The sequence below is a fragment of the Tachysurus fulvidraco genome, chromosome 26 (genome assembly GCF_022655615.1).
Source record: "Tachysurus fulvidraco isolate hzauxx_2018 chromosome 26, HZAU_PFXX_2.0, whole genome shotgun sequence".
Lineage (NCBI taxonomy): Eukaryota > Metazoa > Chordata > Actinopteri > Siluriformes > Bagridae > Tachysurus > Tachysurus fulvidraco.
In genome coordinates, this window is record NC_062543.1 from 7,288,481 (window position 1) to 7,311,716 (window position 23,236).

The 23,236-nt window shown below is 36.5% G+C and overlaps 1 long non-coding RNA gene across 1 annotated transcript; it reads right to left on the minus strand.

Moving 5' to 3' along the window:
* Positions 1–6,413: 6,413 nt before the first annotated feature.
* Positions 6,414–9,591, minus strand: LOC125140342. The gene is made up of 3 exons (XR_007139647.1): positions 9,485–9,591; positions 9,069–9,100; positions 6,414–6,968 (listed from the first exon to the last, which is right to left on the minus strand). It is a non-coding gene; the product is annotated as an uncharacterized LOC125140342 (long non-coding RNA).
* Between the last annotated feature and the right edge of the window lie 13,645 nt (positions 9,592–23,236).

The window sequence follows — 23,236 nt, forward strand, 5'->3', positions numbered from 1 at the left end:
TGGTCTACACCTTCTGACTAATAAGATTTGAGAGTTTAACAGCACTGGCCACTCATTATGTCACTACATGCCATCATTAGACACATGGAGGGAAAAAAGTCCCACAGTGAGGAAATTTCTGTGTTACAGCAGCAAAGAAAAATGTGCAAATATAAAAATATAAAGTAAATAGCAAACGAAGCACAGAAAAAGATTTTCAGATTCATATATATATATATATATAATATATATAATATTTATATTAACTTTTATAAACATAACAAACAAAATTTTGTCTTCATTAAGGAACACTAATGAGGCCATGAGGCAGAAATACAATACACCCTTGATGGGATGCCAGTCCCTCACAGTGCAACACATTCACACTTAGAGGCAATGTGACGAAGCCACTCCACCTTCTGGCATGTTTTGTGAGGTAGCTGGAAACCGGAGAACTCCTGAGGAAAGCCAGACGGACACAGGAGAACAGGTGAAATTTGACTCAGACAGTAACTGGAGCTGTGAGGTAGCAACACTACCTGCTGCACCACCGCACCGCAGGGATGCTAACACTAATCTTCCAGACGAGTTTATTTTAAGAAACATTCAAGCACTTTCCCCGACGACATAACCGAACACTTGCTGCATGTTCTGCACCTGTAGCGCATAAAGTATTGAGTTTCAGTCTACTGAAAAATGACCAGAAATCTCTATACTCCACAGACACTTGGTTAAACGATGCCACAATACAGAAAAATGCAACCTCCAAACTACAACTGAGTCAAATCAAGAAGCCTTTACTGCCATTTCAACCATTTAAAGGTGGTACAGGATTCAGTAAAATGAAACAACATTCCCACAGGACCAAGGGGCTCCATAAAACACAAAACTACAAGAGACAACAAAGTTTTATCCAATTTTCCAACAATACAGTAAAAATATAGGTATTTTACTCTTTCTTAAACATTTTGTATCCGTTAGACATTAGACAAATAACCCCAAGTCTTCCCTCTGAAATCTTCTCCAGCTCTGAGAGAATTTTAGAGAAAATTATACAGATGTGGAACTTAATTTATAAAGAACTTGTTAAAACCTACATATACATGTGGATTTTTTTGTGGAGTTTTAATTTAAGTGTTTAACTACTGGCTTAAGGATTCTATTTTAAGTCAGCTAACATCAATTAGTTTTTTTATGGTAGAATTTATATGATTTCTTATACTAGACTCAAACAACACTAAAGCATTTCTTTAAGTTCTTACTTACAATCAATACATTTTCTATTTATTTAAAATCACTCGTGTAAACATTAAAATCTAAATTCAGATTTTATTTATGCATTTTCATTTAAGAATGTAAGTGAAAATAGCTACATTAGTATTACTAATAAATCATTTTTTTTTCCATAAAACTCTTTTTATACTTCTTATTTTACTATTTTATTTTTTGTATTCTGATGTTCTGACGTTTCATTAGATTGGCATCATTCATTCATTCATTCATTCATTTTCTACCTCTTGTCCAAACTTCTCGGGTCACAGGTAGCCTGTGCCTATCTTAGGCATCATCGGGCATCAAGGCAGGATACACCCTGGACAGAGTGCCAATCCATCACAGGACACACACACTCTCATTCACTCACACAATCACACACTACGGACAATTTTTCCAGAGATGCCAATCAACCTACCATGCATGTCTTTGGACCGGGGGAGGAAACCGGAGTACCCGGAGGAAACCCCGAGGCACGGGGAGAACATGCAAACTCCACACACACAAGGCGGAGGCGGGAATCGAACCCCCAACCCTGGAGGTGTGAGGCGAACGTGCTAACCACTAAGAGATTGCCATAATTTCTTTATGTAATTGCTTTGTTGGCTCTATGCAGAACTCCTGCATTAAAACGACAATAAATCATGTTCCTGTGCTTTCGCCTGCATTCCACCTATGTCTGTGTTTACACTAGTTAATTGTAATATTTTTTTTTCATATACATAGCCCATATTTGGCAGAATGTGTATCAGATGTACCGTCATGACAGTGCTGTTATCAGAGTTCCCTCTCTATAGGGAGGAAGGAGCCACTCCTTGCCTTATCTGCCCTCTGCTGTGGTGGGACGTGACATCACCCGTTGCCAACAGAGAGCCCGTAGAGACACACGGAGGACTATGACATCATGCTGCTTGTCTATTTACACCACAAAGGGCATAGGTGGAAGTGTGCCAATGCCAACATCAGTCTGTGTATATATATAAATATACAGCCTGAGCTTGGGCTTGTATGTGGGTTAGAAGGCCACAGGGGAGCAAAGAGAGCGAGGGTGTATCATCTGACACCTATATTTTTATTCAAATATAGCTTGAGAGCTGTGTATAAAAATAAAAATAACCAGTCTGATTTAAAAAGAAAAAAGGACAATTTTAGCCAATTTTACAATGAAGAAACTTTCACGAGGTTCCCACATTCATCCCATGTTCCTGAATTAAATATGGTTCACACCCCAAGTCTGTTAAACATATATTAATATATGGAGTGTTACATATTGTGCAAAGGCATGACAAATGTGCTGCTTTTCCTTTGAACTGTTTCGAGACCTGCTGTGTTGATTAGATGTTTTTTTTTACCTTTGTTAATTAAGTGTAGAAGTAACAGAACATGCATGGACAGAAATAAACCAGTGTAAGTTTAGAGCTTTCATCAGGGCCGGATTTAGACTATCTGTGGGACTTAAAGCAAGATTAAAGCTTAGGTTCTCCCACTTAAATGATTCATTTTAGCTCCCCAAAAAAAAGAAAAGAAAAAAAAAGAAAAGGATTTGTTGGTGATATTTGAACAGGATAAAAAAAATGCTTTCTGTGCAGTCTTTTTAGAAGCTATAAGTTTCATATTCATTAAACATGAATCCCTCGTTTAAGTATACAATTATATGGTGGAAGAAATAAGGAGCTCATTATTATAGTCGTTACAACATAACTATTGTAACAGAATAAACATACAGTGTGTTCAATTTAAGTGGAGTGTGTTTCAAATCAGAATGCGATTATCTGAATTTTAATATGTATATTTGATAAGTTGCATGTAATAGGATGGTTTTTATGAAGTAATTAATATTTATTTAACATATTTATACAATAAAAAAGAGTGCAAATGTTCGATCTATGATGTGGTGATCTATGGATGAGGAAAAAAAAGAAACAGCATACTTCACGTAATAGTAAAACTAGTATGGTATTTCTTGCGAGAAGATCTAGTCCACTGACATAATAAAGCCAGAACATTTCCTTCTTCATTTTGCCTTAAGGCGAAGCTCAGCTTATTAGATACACAACCCAGTAGCACCTTCCTATTCACCCAAACCAAAATAATTCTTAACCTGGAAGACATTTATTTTAAGCTCTAACCAGTAGCAGTACTTCACGTCTTGATGTCGAGTTTGTTAACTGTCCAAACTACTAATCAAGCTGCTGTCATTTTTTTTCTAATGCATGGGCTCAGTTTTAGTATCTGACATAAAAGGTTTTAATAATGTTAGGGTTTTTAACAGTGTTATAGTGGCTCATAAGAAAGTCAGGGCTTTAAGAATTTTTAGTTTTTCAGTTTTTTTATCTAGCTTACTAGGGGGAAATATATTCAAAGAATTGTATATATCTTCAAATGAAATAATGATATCAAACTTAGATGCCCCAAGTGTTTGTTCATATCATTCAAGCAGTACTGTACCTTCAGGGCAGGTTCTACTCAATCCAGTTGTCTCAGTTCAATCCATCAACCCCACAAGTGCTCACTTAACAAACTTCACTCAAGCTAATAAAGTAACCAAACTGCCCTTTAGAGGATGATCCTGATTCTGAATCCTTATGATGCCATAACCATCTGTGGATTAGAATCTGATAGAGTAAATCTGTCTCTGTTCTCTGGGTGTGAAGGGTGGTATTTCCGACCCTTGATCAGAGCGACCACTTTGTGCAGTGCCTCCTAAAATTATTGCCACCCTTCATTACAATTAGCTTAAAATAATATATACCAATTATAACACATAAAGTGTGTGTTGTTGTTGTGCATAGGTGTATTGGGACATGTCATTTAAAGAGAGATTTCTATTAAACACAAAAGGTTTTCCCATACAAAACACTGTTTTCATAATTATTGGCACCCTTTTTAATCTATACTTTTTGATACTTGGCCCGGCCATTATGACATCACTGAGTCTTTTCCAGATAATATCTAACAATTTATGCACATATTTTAAATATTGCTTATTTTAAAAATACTATTTATAGTGTATTAACTAAAATATATGGACAAATGTTTGTGGACACCCCACAATCACAACTTGCTTGTACATGTTAGTCCAAATGTTCTGGTATAATAACCTCCACGCTTCAGGGAAGGCTTTCCACTAGAATTTGAAACCCGGGTGTTCAATTTAATTCAATCATTTGCTCAGAGCTTTGTACAGGCCACTTAATGGACCTTTTCTTGCATTGCCATATCAAACAGACCCATCTGATGGGTGTGTCCACATACTTATGACCATATCGTGTACTTCCGTGTCATGAGAACAAACAGTTTCTCTTTTTTCCCCATTTCTTTCTCTTAATTAGAGTGTTATATCTATTTTATACAATAATATTTGTTAATGTCTATGAAGGGTGACATTTCTGGAAGGTGCTGTGCAATACGTACACCTGACACATATATAACCAAAAATATAAGGCAAGTAACTCTGTTAATTAATTTCCTTGAGGTTATTGCTGTTGTGTTATAGGTACTGGGTAGGAATTTGCAATGATTCAAATTGTGAGAAAATGGGTGAAAATAAAAAAAAAAGAACAGAAAAGAAAAAAGTAAGAAAGTAAAAAAAAAAAAACACCACTGTTGATAAAAGAGAGAGCACCCCCCCCTACACAAAGTGAGGTTAAGTCAACAAGGGCATGTTGAAAATTGTGCTGGATTTCTTTTCTTTAACCACCAACCCATGGTTTAGCCGATGTCTGGAACCCACAAGCTTAAATTATGAACATTGTAGTTAGCTACTTGACTCTGTTGAAGTTGAAACAAAAAATAGTGACAAAATAGCAAATGAGCACATATTTTTGTTTAATGTCCTGCCAAACCTTTGGCAGCGACGCCAACATTTTTCCGTATTTTGGTTTTCTTTGCTATGAAATTTAAAAGCAAAAGCTTTAAGCTGAGGTCAGCTTTCCAATCACTCAGAATATGCAGCATATATGATTTGTTTATCATTCCAGTACCTAATCATTCTCTCTCGCTCTCTATGCTAGCCATAGACCAGAATACAGGCAAACAGACACAGAGGGGTAATTACAAAGATCCCAATGCCTAAAAATACTCTCAACCAAAGAGAAACAACATGATCCGATTACATTAGACTTCTAGACAGGGCTTTGGAGTGGTATGTGCTCTTTGGCTGACATAAATGATGACAGCTTGCTTGCTTTGTTATATTCTGCTGATAATTATGGCAAAGTAATTCCATCATGACATAAGGCCGAGGATTCCGTTTGTATGTATTGATAAACCTCTATGTAAAATAGCCAACTTTGTTACATTTATTTTTTATTCTCAGTGTTACAGAGAAAATAAATTAAGCATTCACGCCCAGAATATTGTAATATGTATACATTCTTGAAATTATTTAATGTTGCAGCAATGCCTGAGACAGTGAAGACAGATGATCATCTCGGATCCAGTTTCTCAGGCATCACCATTTTTAATATTTCACAGAAAACTATGATAATGATCTGCAAATTATATGAACTAAAACCTGTGAGGCATCAATTTCTACAGGATAATGACAAAGTAGGATATTAGCTAGAAAGATAGCTAACAATGCAGCTAGAAACATGTATGAATTAAATTAATCTAGCTAAAAAGCTTACAAACCTAGCAAGCTACTGAAAACCCAACACTATTTGGCTAACATAAGTAACTAAAAAGTTACTTAATATAGTTGTTAAAAAGCCCTGCAATAACTAACAAATAAATAACAAGTAAATAACAATTTTATTCAAGTTTCCACTAGTGCAAAGAAATCTACTAAGGTGTCCGTAAACAAAATGTCCAAAACGTAGTTAAAAATAGTGAATCACACAGTTTTGCCTCTGTGTGGTTAAACTTTGTTTTACAATGTGGTTAAACGTTTGTGCTGTTAAGCCAGGCTAATTTATGTCAGCATAGATTACACTGGACGGCACCATTTAACCAAACGTCAAATGTTTTACTGCCTTAAATAATACCTTAATATTAACTTAAGGTAGAATATTACATTATTTGCCAATGAAGTAGAGGTTTGGATGTTTGGAGGAGGTTTAATAGCAAACGTGTCAATAATTTGACTTGTTTTAATTATCAATTGGATCTTATTCAAGTTCAAGTTCAAGTTTTGCTTTATTGTCAAATCTTTCACATGTACAGTATATACATACAGAGAATTGAAATCGCATTACTCTTAGTCCCAAGGTGTATACAAATAATACTAACAGAGAAATTAAATAAAGCAGCGCAAGGCACATGGCTGAAACGCAAATGAGCAGACCAATGCTGCACAAAGTGACTGGTGCATGTCAGTGGGAGGGTGGAAGGACTTGGGGATTTGGGATTTGGAGGGGTGGGGTGGGTTCATAGATCTGTGGTGCCTGGGGCAGAAAAGGGAGGGGGGGCAAGTTCGGGAGCGAGTTCAGCTTCCTGACAGCCTGATGAATGAAGCTGATGGCAGCAGACTGAAGCAAATGCAATGCAAAGGTGTAATTGGTGATGTACTGTAACACACTCAGATAAGTGCTCAATATGTGACCTCTTCCTCACACACAAGCTCACAGGCCACCATGATTGGCTACGGTCACTGTGATTGACAAGGAAGAGAGTAATACCATCCCACCCACAGGCTGAACTTGCTCTTTTGGCTCCTGGTTTCTGATGGTTTCTAATAGCTGTGGCATCACTGGGATCTCCTGATGAATGCTTTCCTGTTTTGGGAGCAAGACAGCCAACATTTAATAGAATCTAATAGGAAGTGAGATGACGAACAGCACTGTACATCTTTTAAAATGCATCAACCTACTCTAAATGCCTGTTCATTGAATATAATCTCATGTTTATCTTAAGAAAGCAGTGTTGTTCTGCAATGTCTGGAAGTGATAGTGACTATGAAGTGAAAAGAGGAAGTAAGTCACTGTGGGAATCTCGATGAAGAAGCAAATTCAGATTTGAGGTAACTTGAGGTTTTTGATAGCAGCCACTGTATGAGGAAATCACTTCAGGAAAGAAGCATTAATAAAGAAATTAATAGAGATTAATTTCTGTCTCTCCTGGACTGTCTTTACCTATATGTGATATCATCTCTCTCTCTCCCTCGATCTCCCGGTTATATTTAGTCTGTTTGGTTCTTTCTTCTGGTCGAGATGACCCAGATATTCACAATATTTTTGTTTTGCTGACTTAAGTGTTATTTTTTCTTATGGCAACATGAAACTCCTCAATGATCGTAATGAAAACAAATGTCACTCAAAACAAATAAGGAAAAAAAGCACTGTGATTATACAGTCATGAGAAGTAGAAAGTACAACCTTTTTAATCCTATAGACCTAGACTACATTTGTGTAGTCTGCACCAATTTCTATAAACAAACAAATTTGGGGCAAGTCGTGGCCTAATGGTTAGAGAGTCTGACTCGTAATCCTAAGGTTGTGGGTTTGAGTCTCGGGCCGCCACGACTGCGGTGCCCTTGAGCAAGGCACCGAACCCCCAATTGCTCCCCGAGTGCCGCAGCATAAATGGCTGCCCACTGCTCCGGGTGTGTGTTCACTGCTGTGTGTGTGCACTTTGGATGGGTCAAATGCAGAGAACGAATTCTGAGTATGGGTCACCGTAGCTGTATGTCACGTCACTTCACTTCAAATACCTTCAGATGACAAAAATGTAATATGTAATATTTCTTCTTCGTTTAATATAATAATAATAATAATAATAATAATAATAATAATAATAATAATAATAATAATAATAATAATAATAATAATAGTATTATTATATGAAAAAAAGAAGTTCTCATTAAGAAAAAAATAATCAGCCAGGTGATCCTAATGACTGTTGTCAAAAGGATATTATTACATTGACATAATTTACTGTCCAGTGTCAACCAAATGAGGATGAGGTTTCTTCCTCATTTCATCTCAGGGAGTTTTCCCTTGCCTCTCTCACCTCAGCCTTGCTCATTAGGGATATATGTTAGAGATAAATCATAACTCAATTTAAAATGTTTTTATTCTTTTTCTATGCTTCTGTAAAGCTGCTTTGAGACATTGTTAAAAATGCTGTACAAATAAATTAAATTGGATTAATGAGATGCACAAAGTTAATTAAATAAGTGAATCATCAAGAAGTGGATTTGGCACTCAGGTGTGTATCTTGCTAAAACCTTATGAAATGATTACCTCAGAGAAGCAATTGTTACCAATCATCAATCTGTTAGGAGTTACTGATATAAGACCGTCTCTGAACTAATTAAACCTCACCATTCTACAGTGAGTAGGACTTTTTTGTGTAGGTTGTACTTTCATTTCCCGATGACTGTGCAAACTTCACACACCGTTCCATCCACCTATATTATTTAAAAAAAGAATCGACCGAGGCATGTGTGGTGGCCTCTCCCTTTAAAGACATATATCTCAGTCATGCTTCTGTGGTTTGTGTCCTATTGACCATGTTTTTTTTTAGGAAGGCAGAAAGATGTCACTTTTGATTCATGGCAGTTCAACCACAAAACACCAATTCATGACATTCCTGTGTGTGTGTGTGTGTGTGTGTGTGTGTGTGTGTGTGTGTGTGTGTGTGATTGTATTTTAGTGTTTACTGCATGTTGGATGAGGGAACATCAGTAAAGCACATGCAGTGATCTTCAGACAGCCAGGCACTCAAAGTCAGGCCAAAAATCCTGGATATTTGGCCTAATGCTATGTAATGTAAAAAAAAGAAAGAAAAATACAACAACAAACAAACGTGTACTGTGACTCTTTGTGTATGGAAGCATGCTGTGTTCTGAAATGAGGAAGTAGTCCAGCACTCACTGGCGCTGTGCTCAGATGGTTTGACTTCCAGGCTAAAATAAGAGCGAAGTGGGAGGTCAGGGAAAGAGGTCATAAGAGTTGCAATGCTACTGCGCAGTTCAGACACCCAACTAAACAACAGCAACTAAAATAACACTGAATGTCTTCGAGAACCTAACAATATTGGTTCAACGATAATTGTAATAATTATTTTGTTAATTATTCCATAATACATTATTATGTTTTGGAAATACATTTCTATATTAAAATTGTCATTATCTGACGTTTCTGTTTATTTACATTAAAATGTAAATAAACAGATGCCCCAAACCTATGCCTTTATTGCATTGTATAAGGCTTAGATGAAAAAAAAAAACAGTTTAAAGTTATTAATAAAGAACATCACATTTTTTAAACATTTATAGTTAATGTCGTACCTTGTCAGCAAGCACACTAAACAGTTGTTCCCACAGAAACCTCTATCTCACTGTTTTGAAACTGATAAGAGAAAAATAAATACAAAAAAGCTCTTGTCGTGTTACACAGAAACCACAACGCTTACTGAAAGAAATTTTCAAATTTTACCAAGTTCTGATACTGGAGACTCCTCCCATAAATAAAAAGTGAAAATTTTTTTACAGTGTTGATTTTTCTCTGTGAAATAATAAAACATGAAAAATAAAATGTACTAAAATGTACATGGTCAAGAAGTGTGAAACAAAATAACGCATCTGGAACCAAAATAATAAATTATAAAACAAAACAACAAATCCAAAAACAAAATAACAATTTAGAAAACAGCAACATTTTAGACAAATAGAAAATATTCCACAATTAATTGAATGTACAAAGGTCTTAATAAAAATAAAATACAAAAAAAAAGATTAATTTTAAAATATATCTACGTAAATCGTTACAATTCTTTTAAGATGTAGGCATAAACGCTAATCAAACACAAGTGTATATTTGCTAATTCTATGCAAAACAAAACCTTCAATCCTGTTAAACGTGCTTAATATCAGAATGCAGCAAACAACAGCAAAGAAATCAATTCAAAACCAAAATCAAGTCAATTTCTTTTGATAAGATGAATCCAAAAACAGTGAAATATCAATTCAAACATTTGATTACAGTTGAAAAAGCAAGTCACTCGCATCCACATACACATGTAACCATGAATACGTTTACTGTAGATTTCCACATACAGAAGCAAATTTATTTGCTGCATCAGTGTTTTTTTTTTTAGTGCTGAGAAAGACAAAGACAAACAGTACAACATAAGCAATAACACAAGGACAGAAAGTAGAAAGTTTGTCCCCGTATCAGCAGAATTTATCCAATAAGCATCGTCAAAAAAGCGAAGTCCAGCCGGTAAACCTTCCATTTCCCAAAGCCATTCTACTGCTTGTGGTCTTGAAAATGTTGGTTTAGCATCTAAACTAAACTGTAACCTAATCTCTGATGTGTGTTCCCGGTCTAAACCACAACTCCAGAGTAAGAATAACTCCATCCCTTTCCAAAACATGTCAAAATTGAAAACCGTTTGAAGTGGAAAGTGACATTTTTTTCAACTTTATGGTCTGTGAACACACACAGGTTAGAAAAAGATAAACAGGAAACGAGTGTCGGTGAGTCCACTGTGGAGAAAGGGGATGGAGCATGCTGAGGTTTGCTTGTGCATGATCACTGATCAAATCCCTGTATTTAGTTCTGTTTTGCTGGAATGTATCTATGACTCGACATTATGTACTACATGTAGATAATCTATTGACCAGAATTGTACAAGTAATCTATTTATTGTATCATATGTTAAAGAATTCAGACTGTTTCCCAAAAAATGAAAAGAACTGACCTCAGACCAGTGCACCAAGAACACACATATTATGCTTTATAGTGCAAAGTGTTTACACACAGATTCATTCAGAGCTATCATAAATTGAAGAGTAAAGGTGGAGTGGGTCAGACTGGACATCTTTATACAGGAACTGAGGCCAATTCTGCTGTAGACAGAGATAACCTGTGGCTAGACCGTCTCATCCTGAGATACTGCTTTAGACAGATCACGGACTCTGGGAGCTTGTGGAACAATGGACAAACAAATGAGCTGACTGGGGTAATGATTAATGTTGTATATGTTTATGAGCAGAGCTTGTATGGGTGAGTAGATGGTGTGTTTGTGTGTGTGTGTGTGTGTGTGTGTGTGTGTGTGTGTGTGTGTGTGTGTGTGTGTGTGTGTGTGTGTAAAACTACAACTTTTTCCTCCAATCTCTTTTAGAATAATATCAACCGTTTATCACTTAATGTCTGTTGGATGTCGATAGACTGGAGACAACATTTGGCATGCAAACAATACAACCCCAGTGAGCTTAAAAGTTGTGGTGGGAAAAAAAACACCATTTGGACATTTATCATTAGACAGAAAAATTTCATTTGTTAGATATTTGTTGTTAAATTAGCATTTCTGTCAGGACCACTTTGTCACAAGGGAATTATTAGATGATATGCATACAGTTAGTGTTGGCGGTATGGTTCTGTTCTGGGCAAGAATCCATGCACATGCATGGACAGAGCGGGGAGAGCAGCGACTAGAAAATAGAATAGACCCCCCCTAACAGAACCACTATGCATAGTATTGATAAGCTCACTTATGCGTTATTGAAAAGTAATAAATGAATGGATAGATAGATAATTAAATAATTAGAGAGAGAGAAGGAGATAGAAAAATATGTGGAGATTTAAGACGTACACTGGTACAGCGAACACGGGTTCCGGCATGATGGAGTCGGGGTTGGAGGAGGGAGTTTAGATTGTGGCAGCAGCGAAGCGCTGAAATGCTCTATGAATGGGAATTTAAATGGTCGGGTAGTACGGATGTTATAACCAGATTGGGTGCGTCGTGGACAGCTGATGCAGGCTTCATGACGTGGCCTGCCAGAACTAACGCGATGCTTGTTTTAAATTTTAGAAATATATTAAAAGGCTTGCAAACTTTTCTGTTTTGAATTTTTTCATGTTGAGTAGCAGAAATTTGCTGCAGTATTATTATATTTATATAAAAGAAGAAATTTATTGATTTAAGAGGAACGTTCATACATAGTGAACACACTCATATACAGTCATTTTTTGACAGATGTTTTGTGGAAAATATAACAAATAACCTCCAAATCATTTTAGACCATAACTGAAATTTAACTGTCACGAAGAGACACGGTGAGACAAAGGCGAGTGAGGATCCAAATGCAGTTTAAAGTTTTACTAAATCAAAACAAGAAATAGGTCGGCAAAAACAGGGAACAGGAACAGAGACATAACTAGACAACATACTACACTGACAATGACTAACACCAGGGAAGTGAACAAACAGAGTAGATATAGTGAACAAGAACCAATAACAAAGCAGACACAATCAGAGACAAAGACAACACACCTGGAGGAAAGATTGAGTACAATTAGTGTCCATGGTAACCAAAAGTGGGCGGAGCAAACAATTAACAGGGCAAGGCAGCAGACAGAAACAAAGGAAAACACAGACAGACTCATTACAGAACCCCCCCCCCCCCCAATGAGCGGCTTCCAGATGCTCCCAATTCCGCAGAAACCAGTCCAGGAGGGTGGAGTGAAGGCACAACCAGGCTGGGAGGGCGGGTTGAGTTTGTGTAGTGGCAGCTCCAGCCGAGCAGGAGGCCAGGGTGGCGCCAGCAGAGCAGGGGGCCAGGGCGGCGCCGGCAGAGCAAGGGGCCAGGGCCGAGCCGGCAGAGCAGGGGGCCAGGGCCGAGCCGGCAGAGCAGGGGGCCAGGGCCGAGCCAGCAGAGCAGGGGGCCAGGGTGGTGCTGGAGGCGGAGCCAGAGACCAGAGCAGGACTGGGAGCCAGGGTGGTGCCACGGGTCGAGCCAGGGACCATAACCAAGAAGTGGGCAGAGCAAACAATTAACAGGGCAAGGCAGCAGACAGAAACAAAGGAAAACACAGACAGACTCATTACATTAACATAAAGTTTTATCTCATTTTCTTTCTACCAACAAAATAATTTTTACCAACAAAATGAAAAAATCTATTCAAAAGTGTAAATGAATAAATGAATAGGTCGAAAATATTGTCTAGATTTTCTTCAAAAATTATATTTTTTTATAATTTTGGTCATCAACATGAAATATTTTTCAGACCAGAACATTTTTTTAATTATATATATATATATATATATATATATAATTTTCCTTCTGTTTTTTTACTCATGGTTTTCTTACACATGTACAATCTATTTCATATTTTAATATAATTGAAGTGTAGGAAATTTACAAATGCAATTTGAGGTAATAGAAAATTATACACAATCTGGATTTAATTTTTAGTTTTAATTCTAATTTATGCATTAAAGGGTTTAAACACCACATACACAGCTACAGGTATGTTTTTGGGAGGTGGGACGAAGACAGGAACTATGCAAAGAAAATAATTATTGACTGGGAAAATAATTATTGACATATCAGTCAACTGATGCCCATGATGGTCCTTTATCAACATGATTCACCCTGAAAATATGGACCAATTTTGGTCTATTCGATTCCTTGTCAGGAGATCTGAGACTCTTCCAGATGATAGGGCGCATCTCCTTCTTTTGAACCCTTGGGAATAGATTAACTAGAATGCATAGTGTTTAATGCTTTGTGGCGTTTGTTTATATTTATGTCTAAATTTAGTTGTGGAAAAATGAATCTTTAAATCCAGGCTGTTTTCAATTGTTTCCACTTTCAAATGCCATATTCAATGCATATGCTTGCATTCAATGTGTTTAGGTTTAATGTGTAAGTCTTATTGGGTAGCTCTAAAAAAATTTTTGGTACAGAATAACAACAAAAACAACAACAATAAAAAACTTATGGGCATACTTTATCTGTATTTATTTCATTTTATTTCATATTTATGTGCAATAAAGTATTTCCTGATTATGTGAGGGCATTTAAACTGAGTGGGCATTTAAATGATCTCTCATACATGTGTTCAAAGGGGCCTGCTTTTATCAGCCCTTGGCATAGAAGGGTGAAAAGAAATGATAATGTATTATCTGCCGTCTTGCACTAGGGATGTGCTACACAGGAAGGAAAATAACAGTGGAAAGGGGCCAACAGGGTCGGGGACAAATTCACACTGAGACGCGTCACAACCCGAGAACGTCTAGGAGATGGAGAGAGAATGGATAGAAATGAAGATTTAATATCAAATTTATGTATTTTATTTAATGTCATTTCTAAACTTTTAGGTGTAGGAATATTTGAACATATTTGTGTTGAAATGGTGAAAGTTATACAGAGATTAATATTAAGCCATGTGCTAAAACTCAGTGCAATAGATGTATCACTGTGCTTAAGAGGAACAAAATTCCTCCAGTCTGCTTCATTTGTGCAAAGACTCGAGATTAGAGATGAAAAAAGGAGGCCAGCAGGAGGACAGGGCATTAAAAAGAAAGCAACAGGGCACTGAGGGTGTCAGCCTAAGGCCTCCTGCTTTGATCCAAGAGAGCTGCCTGGATTTCAAAAAACACACACAAGACTACAGCTAAGAGAAGAGAAGAGAAGCTGACCAGCATGCTAAAGAGGAAGAGAGACAGAAAGAGAAAGGGTAAAAAAACAGATCAGAAAGTAATGATTAGACCAACAACAAATGGAGAGAAAAGCAAGAAACTGATTCGAGGTATAGGTTTAATGATAATATTCGACATTGAGCTTTGGCTTTCATACAAACTTCACCTTTCTCTCTTTCTTTTCCCTCCAATTTTGAATGCACAGTCCATTTCAGCTGACTCAGAGGCTATTTACTATTCAAAGGCCTTTGACGTTGTTTGACAGCTAAAAAGCCTGGAGTGTCCAGCCTGCCTGAGCGTCTTGCATTCACGTATCCAACTTCAGCTGTGGCTTCAACCACCATGTGCGTCATTATAGGTCTGCACAAGCCATGTTTTTTAAAAACGATTTTCCCGAGGAACTTGCCCGAAATACACTGACCAGGTTTAGTCACAGGAAAATGGCCAGTACTCACTGAAAAACACCTATTTGTGCACAATTTTCCATCTTCACTTATGTTAGTCAAGTGTTTGTGGACGCTGACTCAAGTCATTTTGACATTATCAAGTCATTTTTAATTATTAAAAACCAGCATACTCAATAATAGTATGGACTTCTTGAAAAAAATAAAAAAAAAAAAAAAAAAAATATATAATATATATATATATATATATATATATATATATATATATATATATATATATATAAATTTCTTTTTTCAGATATGAGCCAATGCTCTATGTGATTTTTTAACGTATGTAGATTAATTGTGGAGCAGCATGCTTGCTGCCCTGTTCAGCTATTATTGCACCTAGTGGTCAATTACAGGAACTACACCAGCCCTCATAGGGGCCCCTATGCTCACGCTCAACATTTTTAATTATAAGGAAGCAGGGCACTTCATTATAGGGTTGCCAACTTTAAATAATCTTATTTAAGTATAAGTGTGGATAGTGTATGATGAACAGAACCATTTCTTAATTCAATTAAATTCAAATGTATTTGTATTGTGGTTTTAACAGTGGACATTGTCTGAAAGCAGCTTAACAGAACATAAGAAACATAATACAAAAAAAATTATATTATACAGAGATTAATATAATACAAAAAAACAATCCAGATTAGTATTAGATTTGTGAAAATAAAATGTGTTTGTATTTATCCACAATGAGGGGACTGAGGCGATTATGGCAAGGATAAACTCCCTTAGATGGAAGAGGAAGAAACCTTGAGAGGAACCGGACTCAAAAGGGAACCTCATCCTCATTTGGGTGACACTGGAGGGTGTGATTATAAATACAGTCCAACAATTGTGTATTGATTAGGAGGTCGTTGTCCCCAAAGACCACATGGAGTCGGCATCTCCTTTTAGACTGTCCGAAAACTTCATGAAGCAGGGACCAACTGACCTTGTTTCCAAAGCAAATGCTATTTTTGTGGGTTAGGTATTTTGTGTGCTTTTAATAATGTAATTGGGCTGGAAATTGTGTTGAAATCCTAGTTAATGAGTTATCCTCTCTATTACAAGAAAGCACACCTGCTCTCTCACACAGAGTTAGTATGTCTACAACAAGCCACAGACTATATGCTGTATGACTGTATGTTGTTTGCTGCCCATTATGAGGTTACTCTAAAATTGACTAGATCAGTCTGCTCCACAAAGGGCCATTGTGTGTGTGCAGGTTTTCATTCCAATCAAGCAGAAGCTTCACCTGATTCTGATCTGTTTAATCAGTTGATCTTGGCTTTCAATAGACTCTGGCTTCTATTTGATTGGAATGAAAACCTGCATCCACGCCGGATAAGATTAGACTTGGATAGTGGACTATAACATAATACAAATGTGATATTCTCTAGAAGTATGCTGCTATTATTGTCATCCTGCTCCAACAAAATCACTTGTAAGCTTCAAACCCACAAATGTACAAATGAAGAAGTACTCTTATTTCTGATATAACAAACATTCAATTTTATTAAAGAGATTCATCTGAAAAGAAACTAAGACGAAGTATTCCTTGCACTGTTGAGTATTCCTTAGGTTTTAAGTTCATTATGATGTAGATACCAGTACTACTACTTCTTCAATATTACTACTACTTCAACACTTTTTTATCATGAGATTCGTGATATATTATTGCTTGCTAATGGTCTTTAAGGACAACGACCTCCTAATAATTACACAATTGTTTTACTGTATATTTATAATCACACCCTTCAGTGCTGCTCAAATGAGGATGAGGTTCCCTTTTGAGTCTGGTTCCTCTCAAGGTTTCTTCCTCTTCCATCTAAGGGCGTTTTTCCCCACCACAGTCGCCTCAGTCACCTCAGACTTGCTCATTGGGGATAAATCCAAACACATTTAAATATAAGTCTAATATTAATCTTGAACTTTTGTATTATATTAATCTTTGTATCATATTAAACTTTCTGTTTTGTGTTTCTTCTCTTCTGTAAAGCTGCTTTGAGACATTGTCCATTGTTAAAAGTACTAAACAAATAAATTTGAACTGAATTGAATTTAAAGCTACATTTTAACCAAAACCGTTCAGGAAGAATTTACTTTAACCCTCTTTTCCACTCAGATTCCAGAAATTTGTTGGAAATTGTCAGTTGTCAGAGTCGTTACAGAGGAATGCGCTGATGTTAATGGTGATATCATGATCTATTATCATCATTGTAAATTTATGGATGTAATGATTATCATATCCACCTGCTACTCAGCATGGAGCAGTATAAAGCGGCAGGTTGGGTTTCAGCCAAGACACTTCTAGGTCAGTCACAAATCATATACAGGCCATGATGAGCACATGGAAAAGATCAGATGAAGAGGAATAAAACCTTTTGCTTCTCCGTGGAATGGAATTGAATGGCATCCATGCAATTTGTCTAAAACTGAATAGCAATCCACATACATTTCATAGCTGCTTTACAGTCTACAAGATTACATTACTGAGCTGCGACTGTTTAAAGTATCTATTTCAGACATGGCTTTAGTGAAATACCTGATCAATACATCATGGCTCGTTCTCCATGTCTTTCCGGCTGTAGCCATTTTTCTTGTCTCATTCTTGTAATCTAGATCTACTATCCAGACTTGTTTCAATTAAAAGGAATACTTTAGCTTTTGTAAATCTAATCAAAATCTAGTGTGCATTTAATGTATATGTTTATTTCCATGTACTGGGAAAAGAACCAGTAACTTATTCCAAGCTTGACAGTTCTTAAATTCTGTAAAAGCAGTTTTACAGAAATAAATAAATTAAATTTTTTTAAATGTATATCTTTATCTAGACTGAGTAAGCCATGGGAAAGAAAAAACTCCCTGAAATGATATTAGGAAGAAACTTTTAAAGGAAACAGACGATGGGAACCCATCTCATCTGTCTGACCGAATAGTGCGATTCTTATACCTTTAATTAGCTTTAGAAGGACTGTTTTAAAGAGAGACTAGCTGCATTGTTCTAGGTAAAAGATAGACATTAACGGTTCAGAAGGTGTACCCTGGAGGGTAAGGACAAAGTCAAATAACAAGGAACTGTACTGTTTACTACCCTGTAGTTACTTTGAAAATAAAGAGCCTTATTAACAAATCTTTCTGATTTGAAAGAGTATTCAAGGGTTTCCTCCAGGTACTTTGGTTTCCTCTCCCAGTCCAATGATATGTATGGCAGTCTGTAGGCTGATTGGCATCTTGAAATTTGTATTCTGTGAATTGGTGTGTGAGTGTGTATGCAGAATGAGTGTGTGTCCCCTGTCGTGTGCCCTGAGTCCACTGGGATAGGCTCTAGGTTCATTGTGGTCCAGTGTAGGATAAACGCTAGAGAAAATGGATGTAGAGACATTGCACAGTTTAAGAAATTATTAAGGCTCTGAGTTGCTGATTGTAAAATTAGGGGTTCAGGCCCAAGCACTGCCAAGCTGCCACTGTTGTGCCTTTAACTCTCTCTGCTCTACGGGTGTGGTATCAGGGCACACCCTGCTTTCTGACCCCAACTTCCTAAGCTAGGATAGTTGAAAGAAAGAATTTTGGCATCATGTATATGTGTCAAATAAAGACTTCTTTGTAACAGTATATACTTATATTTAATGTTGTAAAATGTCCATGACACAAGTTCCTACCTGTTACTGCTTAGGTATAGCAGCTATAAACAGTTATATACGCTGCTATTAACGCTCAGCAGACTCTTTATTTTGCAGTCTTGTAGTAAGAGACAGAAATGTTCTTTGTCCTGAAGACATTTTTGTCCTGGACACTGATTATAACAAAGAACTAACAGTGCAGACTCTTTGCAAAAATGTTACATAAACATCTCCTGAGAAAAAACTTTACCACACCAAATAATTATGTTTCTTTTAGTTAAACAACAGCCTGAAGATTAAGTTCCTGTGTATGAGCAGTTACTCTATAAAAGAAATAACACATTAATTTGTGCTTGTCGAAGCTACTGTCAGAGGTGCTGTTAGAGAAAAGAAAGCAGCACCCCTGATTCAACCACAATGTAGTATTATTGAAAATAGCGATTGTAATAAATAAGTATACACATGTCTATCCTAGGATAACGATTTGTGTGTACGTTTGCTAGATGCTTAGTTTAGTGGAATTCCGCTTCAGTGAGAGTAAAGAATGTTGAGTACAATCAAAGTGGTCTGGTCACTTCCTTGTTTATGACATTTATCACTTCTTAGGAAACAAAACAGAGGCTTCCTTCTTAGATAATAAGTAGGCTGTGTTATCCAAAGCACATGCACACACACACACAAACACACACGCACATATGCAAACACAACCTTTGATCTTCCCAGAGGCGTGTGTTGTCTCGGCTTATCAGTTATGGCGTATACATACAAAACCCACAAGCTACTGGTGGAGCCTTGTGAGGCCAGCAGGGAGGCACATGGACTGGAAATGTGCTTGTGGAACAAAGGGGTTAAAAGGCCAAAGGCCACAATGTCTAATTTGTCATATTTTACTAGTCTATTTTTCTTTCCCAATCACAGGTCATGTAATTCATGTTCATTTTCTGTGAAGGCTGCAGTGTTAAAGTTCTGTTGATTGGACAGGCGCTCGTAAAGTATGATCAGACCCATATGCTTATGCCTATGATCTACTGACCTTGTGCAAGAAGAACAACCCTTGACTGAACAAATGTAATGGAAAATTGAAACACTTCAAACTGTCTCATTAATAGCGTGTTGTCTCATATTTAAAACTTAACCATGACAAACATGCAACAGGAAATTGCTATGAACTCCTAGTGACGCCTCCAAAACGATGTGTCTAGCATCTTTTCCTGTTTCCTGGAGTTGTTGACCAATGCCCTTCCTACAACAAAGCCTTACTACCAAGATTTATCTAAATTATCAAATTCATGTTGATCATTTGCTAAATCTGTAGAGGAAAACAACCTTCAACTTTAACAAAGTCTATTTAAAATGCTGTTTTGGGGCACACTGTGTCTGGTGTCTCTACATCATCTCAATGGAAAAACAGCTTAGATCTCTGACTCATACTGGGAATGAGATTGATGTATTTAAGCCTTTTAAGGAGAAATGAAACAGGGGCATTACGTTAATCATTAAAACAAACTAATGTTAACATACACTAACTGATAAAGGGGGTATTATATACTGTATCTTTCCTGTTCCTTATCTTTTCCATCTTTATTATTTATTTTTAACATGAATATACTTTGGTAGTTATTATGAAGTTATTATAGTACTTAATCTGAAGTTATTATAAGTACTATAATTGAACCACCTTTATCTATCTATCTATCTATCTATCTATCTATCTATCTATCTATCTATCTATCTATCTATCTATCTATCTATCTATCTATCTATCTATCTATCTATCTATCTATTTGTTTATTTGTTTGTTTGTTTGTTTATATACTTATTTACCTAATGAGAGTGTAGCTATACTTGTACTTCTAAAAGTTATAAGCAGTCTTAATCAGTTTATTTCAAAACAGCACTACAGAAAATATTCATTGCTACATTACTCTAGATTTCAATGTAATCAAACAAATTGACATTTTTCCCATTTTGTCAATTCACATTTCCTCTCAGTCTTCATTCCACTTCTGTCTGTTCGCGTTCTTACATTCAGACATGATGTTCCAAGCATCAAAACAAAGTGGTTCGGAACAAAAGATGCGTTAACTGATATGATTGACTTGATCTTCCTTAATGAATGGGTTTCGCTCGAAGGTAATCTTCTTTTGTTGACGGAGATTAATTGATCTCACACCAGCCAGACTAGACAAATTTGATAGTTTTTTAGAATAAAAATATGCTAAAGGTTACAAATAGCACGTGGTTGTAAATATGCTGCAAGGATAGTTGGATAATAAACAAAATATAAAAGATATTGATTGTTCACCAGAATTCAGACTCATTTCAAGGCTCATCAGTGTTAAGCTATAATATGTAATGTCATAAGTCATTATATTGCCTCAGTAGCTTTTATTAAAGGTAAATAAATTAAGGATTTTAATGATATTAATCATGAGCTGTCCAGAGTGCTGAAACTGATTATATTTCTTTTGTAAAGACACATTTGAGCCCCAAAAAGTAGACATTATTAGCACTTAAAACTTTGATTTAAAAAATTCAACAGAAATCAGTGAAGCTCAGAACAGGTGTTAAAACCCTAACTTAAAACAAAAGCATATATAAAACTAACTAGGACTTGCCAGGACTAACAACTCAAAAAATGTGAATGTGCATGAGAGCATGTAACAAAGCTGCACTTTAATTTGTCTAATAGAATAATCAATAATCTATCAAAACACACACACACACACACACACACACACACACACACACACACACACACACACACACACACACACACACACACACACACACACACACACACACACATATATATATATATGTACTGTGAGGACAATTATCTCACGAAACTATAGCCTGTGTTGGGCTAACACTGCTGAACTTTGGCATGGAGCCTCAAACAAATTTCCTTTAAAGTTTTAAAGCATAAAGATTTGTGTTGCACAGCAAGGCCACTGTGTAATATGCATGGGCTGCAGTCCAAGCAGCTGGGTTACACTAGCCTGTGATGTCCAGCGGAGAGTTAACCACAGCGAAGCACACCGTAGCTGTTCTTTTCAGTTTCTATTCACATGAGTAACTTTCTGGCATTTCTTTTCGAAAGCAATGCCAATACACACTGTCCAACAAAAGCAATTAAGGGAGTGATTTGAGGGAAAGATCGGTTGTATAATAATAATAATAATAATAATAATAATAATAATAATAATAATAATAATAATGTATGATTCTGGATGCATTTATCCTATCTCCAGGTTTTATTATTTTTCTTATATTTCAACACAACTGTTTACAAAGTTCCACTAATGATTTTTAATCAGTACCTCAGCAATGCAGGAGATTAGTAATCCTTTAAAGATGACAGAAGACTGTGGGTTACGTCATGTTTAGTACAGTATGTTTAACCACCAGCTATGAGAGTCATTTACTGGCTGACTAACTGACTGTGACTCACTTTGCTTTAGGAATTTCTTTCTTCAATTTCTAAAAAAAAAAAAAAAAAAAAAAAAAATGTTTGAACTGCTTGACTATCTTAAGCAAGAATAACCAGGAATCATCATGCTCTATTGTAAATTCTACATTTATTTATGTTCATGATGAAAGATCTAGCTTGATCGATTTGCAATTTGATTCAAGTAACCAACTTAAATCTTGTTTCTGCGCTTTAGATTAAACCCATTCCGTGCATGCGGCCATAATTCCGGCTTCAGTAAGTGGAAAAGGAGCACACAGAGACATTGTGTGAAGTCTGAGCCTGAGGTTCTCATGTGTGCTTACAGTATCATGACATACTATGCCCTTGCAATTGCAGTGAAAGTTTACACTGTGATATTTTGTATATTTCGCTCTCTTTAATGTTTAAAACTAAGCCAGGTTTATGTAACAGTTGCATTTCATGTAGACCTTTGTACTTGTTCACAATGGTGTTGTTGTGTTACACCACAAACCTGGAGAAGCAACAGCTCTTTTTTTACTTTTCACATGGACATTTTCTTAGTAAGATTATATGGTCCTCTGATGCTGTGCACATTTGGTAAACAATTTATAAGTGAAAATGAACCTCAATAGCACTGCGCCAAACAATTTAAAGCAGGCACGTCTGTTCACCCCATGGCTTAACTTTTTCCACATACACTTCATATTAATTGTCTTGTGGCATATCAACAGTGCCAGTTCCTGACCACAGGACATTGCGGTCACAGACACACCCACTGAGACAACATTACCATATCAGTGTCACTGCTGTGCTGAAAATCTTCGACTAGCCAAATAAAATTTAGTAAGCAGTGGCCCTGTGGTGGTTACTTTTATGCATCACATGACCCCATACCTTCAACAACTCCTTTGGCTCCCTATCAAACACCGTATTGAGTTTAAGATTTTTCTTCTCACTTTTAAAGCCCTTTATAATTCTCTCCTCCTCATCTAGGCTCCTTATTACACTCCGTGCCCGTTTAACCACCACGGGTGCTAGTTCTGCTCCTCGTCTCTGGAATTCTCTCCTGGAAAACATCCTTAACACAGACTCTCTCACCACATTCAAAACATGAC